At 40.2% G+C, this 18,173-nt stretch overlaps 1 protein-coding gene across 1 annotated transcript in view; it reads left to right on the top strand.

Moving 5' to 3' along the window:
• The first annotated feature begins 11,196 nt into the window (after positions 1 to 11,196).
• ptn (pleiotrophin) overlaps positions 11,197 to 18,173 on the top strand; it is a 58,453-nt gene continuing 51,476 nt past the window's right edge. Inside the window, exon 1 of the mRNA XM_040035533.1 lies at positions 11,197 to 11,405. The gene's annotated coding sequence lies outside the window, so the exon portion shown is untranslated. The remainder of the gene's footprint in view (positions 11,406 to 18,173) is intronic.

Here is an 18,173-nt window from a genome sequence, read left to right as displayed (position 1 = left end):
GTTACACAACAGGAAAAGGATTGCAAATACACCAGCAAATCCCCCCAAAACCCTGAATGACTTACCCTTGCCCTATTCTAGCATGATATGTTTCTCTGAAGTACAGTATTTGCAATGAAATTAATGTAAATTAATTTAATTTAAAAAACAAAACAAAACATAAACTACAAAAAAAAAACAAAAACAACCCTTTCTTTTTGTCCAAAGGAGCACTGGGAGCTCTTTTACTTTTCCATGTTCTGGACTGACAGTGTACACCTGCAAAGAGCTGAACCAATGCCCACTAAACTGATGTGTCTTTACACGCTTGGATTGCTTGTCAAAGTATCCACAACCTGAGAAATAGGCTCAGGGCTCAGTGCCAATCATCAACATTTTAACTGTCTTGCTAAACCTCGCTGATGACAAGAGACGAAGAGATTTTAAAAACGAGAGTCAAAAATTGAGACAAAATCATATATTTTGTATATGTCTTGTATCACCTTCTTTGAAAGATCAGGTCAGTTGTACACTAATTGGCGCTGTGGCTCACCTTCTCTCCTCAGGTCTATGCCCAGACTGCCAGTGGTAATTTATTTCCTCATCGATTAGCACTGCAGGTCTTTCCAACCACTGACAACTGGCAATCAGCTGAAGAAGTGAGACAGAGGTGTTTTATTATGAGGATATTGACTTCCATCTAAACTCACTTCAGTTGCACAGGTAAGTCATCTTCATAAAGTTTTCTGAGGCGAGGTGCCGGCCAGAGCATGTTGTATTAAACAGACCCGGATGGTTATCTTTGTGCAGCACAGGTCTCCCATCATCAAACAGGTTTGAGGAACAGGTTTTCAGGTTAGTGAGCCTTCTCTTCAGCGTTTCCTTTAAGGGGAAGGACGAGGAAGGTTCAGCAGTTGGTCGCAGAGCTATTTCCTTCACTTCTTTCTCTCAATCAGCAGATAAAAGACCTGTGCCAGTGCCAAGCAAACAGACCCCTGCCCACTGGCTACAGACTAGATGACAGAGAACAAATCAAACAGAAAGACAAGTGCTCCCTCAGGGTTTGAGGCTCCATCAGTGATAGCAGTGATCCCAGGCAGTTTTTATCTTCCTTCCCCCCTGCCTTTTTTTGCTGCCCAGCTTGGCACTAATCCTATTGTTAAAGGTGACGGCTGGGAACACCGCGATGCTTTGAGCTCAAGTACAGAGCTCTGTGTTTTTTGGATAACACAAAGTTACTCTTACAGAACCGAGCAGATGACACGTCATTTAAGTTTTTCTTCACCTCGTCATCATTCTGTGCAGGCCTCCCCCCCCCCCACTGCAATTCCCTCGTTAATTGGCCTCAAAGCTATTGATCTATTCAAGTGCACACATTCTTTCTTTGTCAAGCTCTGGGTTGTTTTGACAACTTAAAGTCGAATTGAAAAGAGTGACATGAAATATGGGAGACTGTGTTTATTTCACCACAGAGCAAATACCCAAAGGGGAGTGTGAGAACCCATAATCCCAACAATACTTAAGAACAAGACTGCAGAACAGCGTCTTGTTTACAAAGTTGTTAAGGCAGACAAACTTTTGTTCCATCCCTTTTTTTAGGTTTCCAATCTCCTCAATTTAACAAATAAGAATCTTAAAATGTTTCATTCAGCATCAAGGACGTTGATGTTTTACTCTCAAACCACCACGCTGAATAACTTGGCCTCTATAAACTTAGTTTACCCCGTGTCTTTCAATGTCTTTCGCAAGTTCTTAATTTTCGTTTGAACTATAACTTGCTTGAAGCTTTTATACATTTTCATTTTCTGTCATCACCCCTAGATCTCATACTTGATTATCTGCAGCACTCGACATCAAATAGCTACAAGAAGGATCACGTACATTTCCTATTTCTAATCTAAGCCTCCCTTTTTCTTTCGTTTTTTTTCCCTTTTTTTGGAAGAAAGGCATTTCATAATCTTGTTTCTACTCTATAGCATAAGATTGAAAAGCCATTAATGAGAACATATGCAGGCCATACTGGAAACACAGAATTAAGTCATTAGAGATTAATGAGTTTTGGGGGGGAAGCGTATGGAGGCAGATAAATGCTGGGCGACAGGGCCAGACTGTCGGCTGAGAGACGAATCGGGCGAAAGCTGTTTTTGCCAACGCTGTCACGCTTCACCAGCCATGCTGCAGTGTTTTTGCTCCTTCAGATTAATTGTCAGTCATAACTTAAGTTCTGCAGTGTTATAACAGGACTGCCAAGACAGGGGGCTTTCACTGACATGCTTATACATGAGTACAGGAGAGAACATGTTTGATTTATCTGGCTGGAGTTCCATTAAAATTCAGCAGAGAAATTTCAAAAGGCATTGTGCACAGCAAAGCGAACACAGTATCAGATTTCCATTTGTTTGACTGGTAGAAGTTTCCACAGTCTGACATTCAAGAGAAACTGAGAACTTCACATCCGCTAAGATCCTTTGGGGATCCCAGTGCAGGGAAACCACATTATCCTATAAAAGCATCAAGCTAATAAATCAGCATTATTTCATTTGAATTCTGATTATCTTGCTAATCAATAGATTTTCAACATTACATTGCTGATGCTAAAAGTGTATGATGACTAATTACCATCAAATGGATTTTAAATGGAGATTAAATACTGCATTAAGGCCTGAATTAGAAATGCAGCTGCAGTACTGGAAGTATAAGAGGTATACCTTTGCTTTTTACATTCCTTTATCTACAGTAAAAATGTGAAAAAATCATTCCTGAAGTTTCAAAGATGCCAATCATTTACCACAGGGAATGCTGAAGATGGTCTTTGGAAAAGTGAAAATCTCTTTACTTTTATTAGCTTTGGCACAGGCATATGAATATTAATATTCAACTGAGAGCTTATGTTGTATTAATGAACATGAGCTTCTTGTGAAATTAAATGGGCATAATGCAATACTGTTCATTACCTTGTGCTGAATTAATTAGAGCCATAAACCTTTGTGTTTTCAGAAGGAATAGATTGCGATGGAAATTGACTTTACTGAAGTTTTCATGTTGTGTTTGTGTCCAATTAAAGTTGTACAAGAGTTTGTGCTTCTGAAAAATGATCAAAATCAAATGGAATTAATATTACAGTAACAATGGGTGCCATACGCTGCATAAAATGAGAAAGATGTCGGTGGTGACAAATCCAAGAAACTTCACTGATCAGCTCTGTGCTTCTCATCTAGTCTCGATCGAGTTGCTCAACTTGAATATTCAACTTCAATGCTGCTTTCACAATCGCTGCCTCATCAGGCAGCTACTTTGAGCACAAAATTATCAACTGGCTGCTAAACATACTGGAATAACTAGCAGAGCTTGAACATCACTGGTTAAGCGATTTTTTTTAGAATATGTAAGATGACCTGTCGAAGTTCAAAACGGATTATCAGAATTGAGAAGAAAGGTGATTTAAGTGACCTTGAATGTGGCATGGTTGTTGATGCCAGGCAAACAGTTCTGAGTATTTCAGAAACTGATGATCTCTAGGGTTTAGATAGCAAGATTTCAATAGGAGAGAGTATCCAATGAGGGACAGCTCTCTTGGTGAAAGTGCCTTGTTGATATCAGAGGGCAAAAGAGAATGGGCAGACTGTAATGAGCTGGCAGGAAGTAACTGGGAAAAAAACCAACACTCATCACAACAAAAGTATGCAGAACGGCATCTCTGCATGTATAACATTCCCAACCTGATGGGCTACTGCAGCAGAGGTCCACACTGGGCGGCACTCAGCTGAAAACAGAGAAGGGTTCACACGGGCTCACCAAAACTAGACAACAGGAGATTGAAAAAATGTGGCCTGGCCTGATGAGGCTGCTATGTTTGGACTGTAGTGTCAGAATTTGGTATAAAGGACATGAAAGCATGAAATCCACCTTGCTTGTATTAAGGTTTTAGGGTGATTTCTCTATGCTCTACATTTCAGACAAATGCAAGTAAGTTTGATACAAATGAACTTGTTTTGATTAGATGTACTGTGGACAGCTGGATATGGTATGTGGCTGGATTTCAGTTTAAATGGTGGTTGTGGCCTGCAGATGTTCAGTGTGCGTCAGCGCGTGTGAGATTTGTCCTGTCCCTGATGTGACTTGAAGCCTCGCAGGGCACATTATGTGAATAACATTGCCAAGACATGTTGGGCCTCCATTTTCTCCTCATTTACGATGAGAAAAGTACAAATCTTTCCATGAAGGGATATATATTACCATGAAGGGCTCAATATGTTCTGATGATAATCTTATACCTAAACAATTTTTTGAGTGATTTGAGAAGATGTTCACAGACACAGCTATTTTATCTGCATCTCTTACATCCATAAAATGAATCTCCATTTCCTTCTAGACACACTGAATACTTGCTCTGAAAAAAAGAAAAAAAAAAAAACTGTGGAAAAATGACTTCTCTGCCATTTCCTGTCGCTCTCATCTGTGCCATGTTTGTGTCAAGGAATGATGGGATGAAGAGGCAGAACGGGTGGAGCTGTGACTTTAAAAAAAAAGAAAAAGAAAGAAATCATGTGGCTGACTTTGACAGGCTTATTTCATTTGGTTTCATCATGCTCTCGCCACAGAAAGGCCGAGTCACTGCCATCTCTGATTGGGCTGCCGGTGGACATGTACTCAATGAACAAAGCCAGTGGAGCTTAACAGTGACTTCATCCCTGGCTCACAATGACAGCAGCCAGTTTAAACAGTGTAAAAAATAATGAGGAAGCTGTTGGGTTTAACATTAAGGTCATTTTTCACTCAAACCCGTTTAGATGTTGCTAAACTCTTTTGTGGAGTTCCCTTCATACTTTTGAGGGAATAAAAACAGAAAATCTACTCTTGGAGCATTCTAAAGACAATCTTCTTTTTCATAATTTTTTCCTTGATTGCCAGATCTCATTTAATCAAACAAGGGAAATGATATCATTTGTGAAGCTCCTTGTGGGTGACACTAAAGAGCAGCACACACTAAGTGGTGGACTGAAGGGAAAGCAAATGGATCAAATGTATTATTAATGAGCTGAATATGAGGAGTGGAATTATATATCTTTATCAGTGGGGAATGGGGGGGTATGAGTCATGCTAATTACGGACGATCAGTAGAGCTGGGGCTTGGGGCTGATGCTGAAATCCCCAATAGTGCAACACGAAGCTAAACATGTGACCCTGACAGAAAAAGAAAGCCAGAGTTAAAGGTTTATGTTTCATGTAAGTCCTCTAAGCGTTATATGTCCCGTGCTATGATTCACTTAAAAAAAAGTAGCAGTTTTCTTATTTTATGGATACATTATGATTAAATTTAAATGAATATGTGGCCTGAAACAAGTGTGAAAGCAGCAATTTGTATTGGTAAATTACTATCAGCATCCTCAGTGGCTGAAAAAGTGAGTCAAATATAAAGTGCCAAACATAACAGTCACTTAAATGGTCACTTGAAGCAAACTCCAAAAGTGAGTGAAGCCCCATCCCACATTTAAGCAACTCATTCATTTAAATGTTACATGTAGTTGCTTAAATGGTGCATTGCTTGTAAAAAGGCTAATTTGATACTGGTATGCCAACACATGTGGGTGTAGCCAATTTCTGTCTGCTTGTCTTTACTTCAGCTGACAGGAGTGGCATCCGATGTGGTCTTCTTCTGCTGCATCCCATTCAAAGCTCCATGTGTTGTGTCTTCAGAGACCTTGGTTGTAATTAGTTGGTTTTTTTGGGGGTTACTGTTGCAGTCTGGCCATCCTCCTCAGATCTGTAACATCGACAACTTATTATCCCAAAGAGCAATACAACTCACTGGATAGTTTCTCTTTATGGGCCATCCTTTGTAGGCCCTGGAAATAGCTGTGTAGTAAAAATCTCAGCAGATCAGCAGTTTCTAATCAACTGTCTTCACCGCTGTGATGCTGAACTTCATGTTTTCTTGACCACGTTTACCTTCTGAAATGTACTGAGTCCCCGTAATGTGATTGCCTCATCAAATATTCATATATAGCAAGTGTTTGTATATAGCTTCCTAAAAGGCTTTTAGCATTAGCTGGAGCTTAGTGATCTGCTCTCTTAATTTGTGGAAAACCAAATTGATGAGAGCCTTAATGCTGAAATTGAGGCTTCAAAAATTGGACTTTATAAGCTATGGTAAATCATAGTACGAGTGATGTGGGTCTTAAAAGACATAATAAATTCCTCTGTTTCTTCTCTCTTTGTCAGCACAAATGAACGGTGGAGTAAAATACTCGGTAATAATAAAACTATGTGATACAATCGGGGAACACAACTTGCATCTTGATGCCATTTGGCCATGTGTACACTCAAGTGTTTAATCTGTGTATTATTGTAAAAATAAAAATAAAAAATCAATTCCTACATTACAAGTTTTTACCTAAATTTAGGCTATAGATGAGGACACATCTATCTTGGGCAGATGCACCAAGGATTCTAAAAGTTTCTTACTAACTAATCCATATTTTTGCGTCTGGCCTATTGCTTTCCAATTTCAGCATTTTTTTTAACACAGCAACACTCTAAAGACTTTCAAAACAAGCCTTCAGTTCCTAGGCGAAAGGTGTTCAAGGAGCACAGCTCATCATCGTGCTTTTGAACTCTATGTCTAAATGCTTGCGATCGAGCGGCATGAAAATTTTAGCCCTCACCTTTTCACTTTTCATATCACCCTGAAAGAAGCTGCTTGGTCCAAGTGAAAGCAGATTTCAAGACTTGAGACTTGACTTGAGCGAGACTTGCATCAGAAAAAAATCTGTTATAGTCTTGAAATTGAGAGCTATGAGGCTCCCTCAAGACCTTACGTGAAAGCTTCAAATTTTAGGATGATAAAAATCTGTGAAAATAAATAAAACATGGAGAGGTAGATCTTGTAGGTATGTGCACTACGTATCTAACAGATATGTTGTCATGTTTCAGTTTAATTTATGAAACATACCACCAAATTTTTTATTCAAAACGGCTTGACAATGGTGGCAACTGGTCATATTAAATCAGCTGTTAAAAATATAGCAGTAAAGTTTGAAAGCTATAAAAACGAAACTATTTAACAGAATGACGAAGGACGGTAGGGTAAATTAAAATTGATTTAAATTTAAAGCTATTAAATTGATGCTGCAGAATGACAACCCAACTTTGAAAGGAAAATGTTCAAAGACTGTGAGTTTAATGATTTTTATTCAGAGACTGAAGTAATATTTAACTCTGACTCCTTAATTCATTCTTGATGTAAAGAACTCTGGTGAAAAGGCTTTGGGGCATATTTTAGTCACTAAGGTTATTTTTCCCCCTATTTTTAATTCATAATGTTGAGCCTCACCATAGTAACTAATGGTTCTTGAATGTGCATAAAGACGATTAAAGTTGTAATTGTGCATTATAATCACATTGCCAATGACTGAATAGCACCTTGACAGCAGTCCCTGTCACTAAAATGGGTTATCTAATAATTATGACCTGGAGAGATGCTTTCATTTCGAGCTAAGAGGCATTTTAATCTAGCACAGAAAGAGCCTGTGCCAGGTACTCAATCAATAACTCAAGCCTGGAAAAAAAGCCTTATAATGTGATATATAAGGCCATTCCTCTTTGCGGGGACTTTAGCGAGTATAGAGGCAGTCTGACATCAGTATTGTACACAGGGCATTGTGGACAGAACTAATGGGAGACTTTATTGATTGTGTGTGCTGTAATCTGTCAATCCAGACTTGTCCAGCTGTGGCAGGGTGCCGGGTTTGCTCTATAGGGTCATCTGCAGCCATCTGCTCTTCGAAACACACTCACTGTATTCACATCTTTTTACCACAACCCCTTCCAAAAGGATATATTGCTACAAATGAGAGCTGAAATTGATTTAACTGGAAATACGAGAGGAAGAGAGGAAAAGATAGAAATCAAGTGACTACATATCAGCTGTCAGACATTGTAGCTCTAAAGGCAATTCTCAGATTTAAACCTAATTCAAGTTGACCATTAAAAGTCACTGTTTATTCTATCTAGATTAGACTGCAAAATTGTACACTTTGCTGATTTGTTGGTCAGGTGATGATTTATTTTCAGCCATCCATTTAGCCATTTGTTGCTTCTTATGTGGCAGTCAAAGCAGAGATACCCAGATCTCCCTTTGCCTGTGCACCTCCCTCCTTCAGCTCTTCCTGGGTTACACCAAGGCCTTCCCAGCCACCCAAGATATGCAATCTCTCCAGCATGGTCTAAGTTTTCTCCAGGGTCTCCTCCAAATACCAAAGTACCTCACCTAGGAAGCACCCAGGATGGATCCTAGTCAGATGCCCAAACTACTGTCTGACTACTGCTTTTGATGTGGAGTAGCCACCTCACACTGAGTCCCTCCTGAATTGCTGAGCTCCTCACTCCGTCTCCAAAGGAGAACCCGACCACACGCTGGAGGAAACTCTCTTCCATCCCTCGTATTCATGGTATATTTCTGGTCACTACCCAGCGCTTGTGAAAACAGCTAAGGGTAGAAATGTAGATTGAGTGGTGAACTCATTAGATTTGTTTTCACACTGAAGTTTCTCTTGAGCTCTCTTTACTGCATAGACAATATGCAAAGACCAGTGAACAAGACACCCTTTACCCAGGGACGTAATTTCCAGGGGGTTAGGGGGGTTATGAGCCCCCCCAATAATCAGACCCAACCAATATAACCCCCAAGTAAAATTATGATTTATCTTGCATAAATCGGCTGTTGATTTTCTTTACTCATTTCCGTTATTACCAGCAAAATAGTTGCATGTTTAATCATCTGGGAATTTACCCAGATTTACTTATTTATTTATTTAGATGGAGATCTTGACCCCCCAATGTTCAGCACAAAGTTACGCTGATGCCCTTACCTCTTGACAGTGCCAAGAAACTCTGTTAATACAAATTCTTAATAGGATTGGTAATTTTATGTTTGGGAATGAATGGATTAGCCTATTAGTCAAGTTACCTGTAACACATAATCAATTACTAATTACTGACTAAAAAATTTCATTCATTATATTACTGATAACATTAGGCTCCTCACTCTGGTGTTCTAGAGCAAAAACAAACAAAATTGATCTATTGATTGAATTTAAATGTGTTAAGTGTAGTCTTAAATTGTAAATTTCCCATTTTTCTGTAGAGTGTATATAAAAGATCACCTACTGGTTAGTGAAGTCCTGTTGCTGCGCTCTAGCTGAATGTTTCCACCGTCACCATCTTGGCGTTTTAAAAATGGATGTGACAAAGGAAGCGTGGATTTGACTGACTGATACAGTAATGACTTGTTAATTACGCCCTTAATGGGCACCATAATTTACAAAATGAGCTTCATGTTTTAGTCAATAACATGTGAAACTAGACATTGAGACCAAAATCTTATCAGGAAAGTGTTAACTGAGGTCATAAATTAAAGGACCCTAAAGGGTCATTTTCCCATACACTTCTGCACAACAAGACTGGCTCCCCACTGTCTTTGATTTTTCCATTACTTACTGTTAATACTATTGCAAGTTTATGATTAAATATTTGAAAAGAAGGATTTGCTTTCACGTTCAGTGCTTTCAACACCATGACAGGTCCAGCATTACTGCATTTTCTGCACCAAATCTGTCAACTTTCCAGTTCTTTCCTCCCCCATTTTTGAACAATTCCCTCTGTGAATGGCCACTTTATTATATTTGTTGGTTTTGTGTATTCCAGTGATAACAGAGCAATGCTGTCAGGGATAATTTTCCCCTGGCAGGGTCTCAGAAATCAAGCTGGTCCTGTGTGATGGGCCAGACTAAGTGCGATTCAGAAGTCCTCTACGATGGATACAGATGACTACATTTTGCCTGTAACCATAGATGAGGTTTGCCAGGGCCCCACCCTAGAGTCAGGCTTGGAGGAGGGGCTCATTGACGAGTGCCTGGTGGCTGGACCCACTCAAATCAGCCGCACTGGCAAGACCTCCTGTAGATGACCCAGCACTCTTAGGATGGGCCATAGAGGTCTGGTGCAATGTGGCTCAAGCAATTTGTTGAAACGTTCTAGTTGATAGTAAACAATGATGGTAAACCCCGCAGATGTTGCATCTGTTAAGAATCTCCACAATATCCCTGCTGGGAGCTAGTCAGACTACACTTAACCCAACTTCACTAACCTGATAAATAAACACATCTAATAATGTACATTTTCTGAATTAGCACGTTAGCTTCTTTTTGGCTTTTTTCCCGCTAATATGTGGTAAAAGAAAGAATTACTTCTATCTGAGCCAGCTTTTTGAGTCAGGATTGTGCCGATATCTGATGCAAACACTGCATCAGCACAAGCCTCATTATGAGTACACTATCTGGATGCTGATCATGCTTTTCCACGTGAGCACAGAATATCAAATACAAGAAATACATTATGTGAACAAGTCTATGTCAGGCACAGCACTGCTACGTTTTAATGTTTTATATGCAAACTGCAACTTGATTAAATATAATAATTCAAAAAAATACTTAGTTGTCAACAGAGTTAAACCTTAAAAGTTGTATCCGGTTTAGTGTAAAGTTTAGACTTAGCAATTATCATTTAAAAGTCAGGCAACCACAATCCTAGCATAAGTAAAATAAAATAAAATAAAATGAACACACTGGAAAATTCCACATAAACAACAGTCAAGTGATTAAAGGTACTATTGTTTCAGAAAATATGTTATTTACCTGAAACAAAAGTTTTTTGTTTTGTTTATTTGGAAACACTGGCCTACATAAAGCACTCAGAAACAAACCCAGAGCCCTGCTGGTGTTTGCCAATATTCTATTGATTGCTTATGACTGACTTTTCCATAGATGAACACGATATTTTATGTAACTGTGTGGTTTGATGGGACTGCTGTTCTCAGCTTGCTCACTCTGTGGGCTCAACAGAGTCACACGCAGACCTATTTTATTGTAGCGTTAGCTCGCTCCTCCTGAATATCTGCCTCTCTGTTGGCATTTGTATCAGCGTCTCATTTCTCTTGCTTATACATATCTGTCCGTCTCTTTTTCCTCACAGCTTTTTCTCCTGGTCCCCATAGATCTCCCAAACACTTTGGCTCTTAACTGCTCTCTCCCCCTATCTCTTTCTCCCACACACTCATCCACCATCTTACGTCTTCTCTCTGGTGTCTCCATAAGTGCCAGGCCGTAGCGTCCCTGGAGTGACCTTGGGGGGTAATGAGCTCCTGATCACGAGTCAGGAATCCCGGCATTCAACACCCAACCCATCACCCTCCCCTCACCCCATGTAACAGACACACAAAAAAAGAAAAAAAGTCTACACTGCTATCGAATGCTCAGCCCACAAAGACAAATAGTATTGGAGAGGCAGGGCAGAGGTGCAGATGAAAAGAGCCTGGAGAAACTATTGCTTTAAGCTCTGAAATACAACTACCAGACCTCCAAAACAAAGTAAGTGGATTCCTTTTCGGGGTCTACACTTATTGATATGTAGCGTTTGGGGGGTGATGTAATGTTGAGCTGATTAACAGAGCAGTAACTTGACGTTAACATTTGTATGATTTTTGGTCTGTCTGCTCACTCTGTATGTTTGGGATGGGATTTATATGGATTCAAGGACTGCTAGTATCCATCCAGCTTGTTTTCATATGGCTTTAAAACTTGGAATAAGTAAAGTTTTTGTAAAGTTGCAAAAAAAAATAACTCAGCAAAAGTTTCTGCTCCAAGCACAACACTGTTTTGCAATTGTGCATTTTTCTGATATTTCGCCTTTTGGTAAAAAAAAACAAAAACCCAAACAAACAATAAAAAAAACAAACTTCTGTAGACATGGTCCTAATTGATTCTTTGTTGTTCTTCCCATTTTAAGCAGATTTTGTCTTGAGGCTGTTGATAGGAGATAATAAACATATGAAAATATAAAAGACTATTAAGCTTAAAATGCTGAGAATTATAACAGCAGATGGAAAAGTGGCTTGTAGACATACTGTGTAAACAATTGGAAAGACCCAGTAATCCAACAGCCATGGGCTACGGACTTTGCTGTTAAATCATTAACAGGCCCTCTTTCTCAGTGATTAGACTTCAAACATCCATATGTTTTGTTTATTACTGCTATCAGCCAAATATGTGTTGGCCCAAATTAAGTCTGCCTGTGCGTGGGCACTGATTGAAGTGGGCTACTTTTTCCCAGGATGTCGTAATTTGGGTCAGGCCTGACTGGAATGACAAACCCAGAGCTGCTGTATTGTATCAGCACTAAGTGATCCAGCAGACCTTCTGCTTGCGTTGCCATGGCTTTTTTCAGCTCCGGCTGAAAAACAGTGTTCCTCTCTGTCTTATGGGCATTCCTACTGTGGACAAAAGCTTTCTCTGGCTCATTCTTGCTCGAAATGAGGTGTCCGCTTCATTTCTTCAGAATCAACACATGGTGTGGTCCTAATGAAAGAGCAGGGGGAGATTAAACATGAAGTGGAGATGAGCTTGAGAAACCTGCTTTGGTCTGTAGGAAGTCAGAACACAATGTGGATTAAGCTGGATGATAGCCAGCAGGGGCAAACTCATAAAACTGCTTCATTTCTAAAAGAGTCCTGGCATTTTTTCTCCAAGATGGCCACTTGGAGGCCTTTAAGAGACATTTCACACATTCTGCCCTTTTTTCTTTTTTAAATGTTTGACCCCCAGACTTCACCACATGATGTCACCTATATGTCAATGTGTTTAAGCACAAAGCCAGTTCATTTCTTTCAGTATCCTTACAAATGCTTTGGCGAGAAAGTTTTCCGTGAAGGAGCTGGAGCAATAAGGCATAGAATTACTCTGTTAGGGCCAGAGAAGTTCGCTCCAGGGGGGAGGGAACACTGTGAATGGAGCCAGTTCTCGTCTATAGGGCGCAAGTAAATGAGTGAGAGAGAGATGGAGAAAGAGGCTAGGGGGGTAAGGACATACACAAAGATCCTCACATTGAGTGGCTGGTTTATTTTTGTGGGGTATGCACTGACCCCTAACATGTGGGATGTACAGAATGAGACTTGATGGGGTCCAGGGGCCCTACGGAGAAAGGGAGGAAAAGATAAAGAAAGGGACTAGAAGAAAAGAGGAAAGGAAGGATGCCAGTAGAGAGGCCTGTCAAGGAACTGTCCTAACCATCAATCTCTCAAGACAATAGGCTAGAAGTAAAATCTGCAGTAAAGCAGAGCTGGAAAAAGCAATCATGTGACCCTTAAATGATTATTCTGGTGCCCACCTCTTGGAAGTAAATAAATCTGGTTAAAAAAATCCTTCGTGTTTTAAAAAGTTAAACACAAACTATTAAATATTTCCAAAGGTTTGGTTATTACAAGTGGCAACAAAATAAAAGCAGCAGAACTGAGGCATATTTGATTCACACTGCCTTATATGGGTAGCACTCTAGAACCACTGGACCCTACAGTTGACGCAAAGCAACACATTACTCTGTTAAATTCTCCCTGCCCCTGTAGCAGGGATGAGATATTATCAACTTAGCCTCAAGATTAATTTTTTACCTCATCCTGTACTTTGGGTTCTCAGGCAAAAGTATTGGTTTGCTCACTATCAATCTTGTTGCTGACCACTCATTCTTTAATCCTTGATAGTTGCAATTTAGTGCATTTAAACATTTAAATATTTGATAAACTGATTGTCGGGGCTCTGTGTGCGGGCAGGCGGAGGTGAGGATCCAAATGCAGGACTCGTGGAGACTGAATTGTAACTGAAAACCACAGCTTTATTGCTGGTGATGAACAAAACATTAACTGAACAATGAACGCTGAGAACGGACACAAACAGGCACAATCTGAGGGTACGACGCGACACTGACACAAAGAAACAAGGGGCTAAAATACACTGAAGAAGTCATCAAGGAATTAGAGACAGAAGGGGAACACAGCTGGGAGGAATTAGACCTAACGAGACAGGGGGAGCGAAGCTAGAAACACTGACATAAGACATAACCCTTCAAAATAAAACAGGAAACAATTCACAAAGACACAGACTAAGAAACATGGACTTTACACAGAGGGGACACACGGGCAGAGAAGACTAAGCACAGAACTAAACCTAAACTAAACATGAGGGCATAAGAACAAAACCTAAGAACTAAACCCTAAACCAGAATAAACTGAAACGTAGATTTATAATAATCAAAACAGGATAACTAAAGAATCAGACATAAATCAGAATACAGAAGAATACCAAAAACATAAGAAACTGAAAAAGCTGGGTCAAAGTGACACTGAGTAGAGAGCTCTTGCTATCACATTTCCTGAGTTTGTTGGTTGTTATAGCTTTTTTTTCTGCAGTTGTGGCAATACAAAGTTACTGCAAAGAGCCCACCTTTTTGGTCTGTCGGGTTAATAATCAAGAGTGGAAATGCTGATGTTCTCACAGAGATGTCAAGTCAGCACCTCTTTCAATATAGGGAAGGGTGAGACAATCAAAGCTGTGTACAAAACCTCTAGGTTTGTAGGGGGGTTGGTCCCTGTTGTTTAAGGAAGCTCACTGAAAGCGCTATGAATGCTTTTTGTGGAAGAATTCAATTACACAAGCCAGTGTTTGTGTTTGTCCATAGTATAGAGGCATATTATGAATTTCTTGGTTTCTTTTTGATCAGAAGCAAGTTTTATCATCTGATTTAAAAAGGTAAAACTTTCCATCTTGCTATTTGTACAGATTTTGAAGTTTTTCAGTGAACTTTTGTGGCCAGCCTCTCTTTCTGGCATGCTGTTGGTTTGATCTAGTATTTGATCCTCTGAGAGCTAATGAAAACCTGAGGCTTTCCACTATAATCAGTTGGCTCATTAGTGTTCCACTCAGTCACAGAGCCACCCACGCACACTTACACACATGCACAAATACAGACAATCTCTCCCCAGGCCCCTCAGTCAATGACTAAAGGAAAATAGGGCAAAGGTCATATGGCTGGGTGTGAATTTCTGTACTTGCTGAGGAAGTAAACATGCAGCTGTGATGTAAGACTTAATTGGATGCATTTGTGCAGCTGTGTTAGCATTGCTGGTATTGTTTTTACCTTGTGAGCCATGTATTTATCCTCATAGCAAATCATGGCATGCACTGTCATAAAACACAATACAAATGTAATTTGAAGTGCTTTGGAAGGTGTTTTTTCACTTCCCTGACTGTCTGACAACAAATTGTGTAACCCAGCTTTGTCACAATCTTGTGAAGTCCTAAGCCAAATAGCACTCTTAGTTATGTTTGGTTGGCGGGAAAAACCAAAGCTCTGGGAGAAAATGCAAATTCACAGCCTTCACACCAATTCACACCTTGCTAGGGAATAAACCCCAAATCTGGTACTTTACAACTGTAAGAATGTTTTTACGTGTGTGGCTGCTGCAGGTAAAGACAAGGAGCTCCAGAATTCAAGCTCGAGAAACGACGACTACCGGGAGTGCGCTGTACTGTCAGACAATAACATAGCCTAGCATCATTTCCCTCTGATTTTCTGTGCCCAACCAGATTGTTAGAGTGCCCCTACTCCAAGGCAACTCGGGTTCAACATAAACATGAAACAGCCACTTCCCCGCTGTTTTAAAACCCCTGGTTTGCATTAGCCTCTGAAAGGGTCCAAAAATACAAACAAAACACACAACACAAACAAAATAATAAAAATAAAAGGAAGAAATTCTTCTCAGAGCGCTAAAAAAAATGAGGATAGAACTGTATGAAACCCTCTTTTAAAGGCCAAGGGTCTCCAGATTACATGAATTCACTCTCCCCTCTAGAATTATTAACACTGTATCACAAACATAACACAATTTACAATGTTCACAAGGAAATAGTCCCAGTTTCTACTAGTCAGACCCCCCAAAATGGCCTTTGAATATGAAACCATATACAGTCTCTTCTTTGAAGGTGTAAATGTAGTGAGAAGGAGATAACTGCGGGGTCCCATTCCGTTAAGCTGACCAGAGGTACAGGAGCTGGAGTGAGGAATCAAGTCTTGGGTTCACAAAAGCAAAGAAAATAGAAACCATGCCTTTGTGTCTAGGCGAAAGTGAGCGGGAAAAATACTGGGCTATGAGAAGGCAGCGCTTTCACATACAGCTGAACGAAGGCGGATGAACAACCAGGATGTCATCTGGATGGCAGGGTAACCCGTTCACTGCTGACTCACTTTGTTCTCGCCGTCGAGTCCGAAGAATGTGCTCAAACTCAGACCAGCAATGGGCAACATTAAGTGAAGTCGCTACAGCCCTCCAAGAGACACGTTAGCTTCCAGAGAGGCAGCTAGCCGTGCTGCCTTGCTCTGAACGTTCACTTAAGGGCCAAAGTCAGCCTAATCCAACTGCAACGGTGACAGGTCTTAAAGAAAAGCACAGCTAAGGTTGGGTCTCACTCCAACTCCCCACCACCACGCTGTCTCCTTCCACGATGGCCTGCAGCACCACACGTTGTGGCTACACAAGCCAAGCTTAGCTTCCCGCATGGAGCGAAACTCCGTCTAAACTTGCTGCAGTCGCAACTTCTTTTTTGACTGACCTCTCGGATCTCCTTTTTTGTCTCAGTCAAACCGTGAGACGCGGGGGACAGCTACTTCTCGGCGCCACGCAAACACACACACCAGAGCGTGTACGTGGGTTCTCTATCTTTTTTGGGGGTTTTCTTGCCTTACTCAGACAAGCCCCTTGAGGCACTATAAGGCGGCCCCTGATAATTTACATACATGTGCCCTTACATGTGTTTTGACCCAACTGTAATTCATAAAACAATGCAAAAGTAAGAAACTAAACTATATCTTCATTTTAGCAATTAAGTAATGACTCAAACAGGTTAAATATTTCAAGCACTGTGCAAGATTGAAACCTTGAACAGATGTACTATATGTTTAGCAAATGTCATGTAGGGAATACAGTTCCTGAGGGTGCTCCCTCACTCAAGGTTTTTGTGTGTACAGGCCTTAGAGTGTGAAGCACAGGGGAATGGGTAGTGTTTGTATTCCTCTAATAAACTGAAGGATGATCTTGTCTCTCAGCACGAAGGGAAAGCTTGAAACTCAGGATTTTACAATAAACAGCAACACTTTAGTTGTAGTTACCACAAAGCTAATGGCAAAAGCATATTTATAACATCTAGATAATAGCACCAGTTTAGTAGTAATTCCTTGGAGACTGTGTCATTTTTTAATAATTAAAATCTGGTTATTCTGCAAATCTTTCTCTGTTGAGAATAGGTACGGCAGAAATAAAAGTAAGCCGCATCACTAACTTTCTCTCCAGTACAGAACCTTGCTTAATGGCTCACAAAACCCTAAGGGGGCTATTAAATAACATAGAGCCAATACGTTGGCAAAGTTCCACCTAAATGCTATAATGTAAAGGCTCAATCAATGGAATCTCATTTTATTTAGAATGATTTTTTAGCTGCTTTGAAGCCAGCAGTAGATTTGCCAAGAGAGTTATTAGCGATATTATAATCGCTCCTATAGTGAGAATTTGATCCTTGCAAGCCATAAACTATGAAAGGGTATAAAATGAAGAAAACAAAAATCTGATATGGATGGGAGCAGGTTGCTCTTATGCGCAGGGATGCAGGAATTTGTTGTTCAACATCATGTGACCAGTGATGTTGACTGGAAAGTTAAATTGATTGTGAGCATCACTGTGGAACACCGTCTGCCACTTAGTTTCTCTATCCCAGTCGCACTGCTAATTGGATTGCTAATGGCAATGATGCACAGAGGTTAGACTCTTCTCTGATTAGAATGGTTTGCATTGTTTAACGTGAAATCTAACCACATTACCAGTGCTGTGATCACATGAAAGGGAGCCAGTTTTGTAAAATATATAATTCTCTTGAACTGACTCAATAAAATTATGTGTTCTTTTTTATGTGGATTTTTTTATCAGGCCAAATAGTGGTTACTTGGCTGCTTGAAGGGCAAAATCGTCAATACTTAACATAAAAATAATTTTAAACTGTTTATATAGTCTTCTCATGCCAAAGGGGGTTTCTAATCCTTGGCTAAATCTCAGCAGGTTTTAATCAGGCCCAGTGGAGAGTTTCTGCAGCTCTGGGATGTCTTTGTATTCTTACCTCAGGGTGCCACATTCTAGAGAAAGTATGATTTGGAAAGTTAAATGCCTGTGATGGAAGGGGAGGGGATTAGATAGGCCCATGGTTACAAACACTGAGGATGGCTTTATGTCCACCTACCAATAAGTGATTAGATAGCAGGAT

This window comes from Simochromis diagramma, unplaced genomic scaffold (assembly GCF_900408965.1).
Source record: "Simochromis diagramma unplaced genomic scaffold, fSimDia1.1 OVJJ01000816.1, whole genome shotgun sequence".
Classification (NCBI taxonomy): Eukaryota; Metazoa; Chordata; class Actinopteri; order Cichliformes; family Cichlidae; genus Simochromis; species Simochromis diagramma.
The sequence above is the reverse complement of the archived record's forward strand: the minus strand, read 5'-3'. Positions and strand labels throughout refer to the sequence as shown.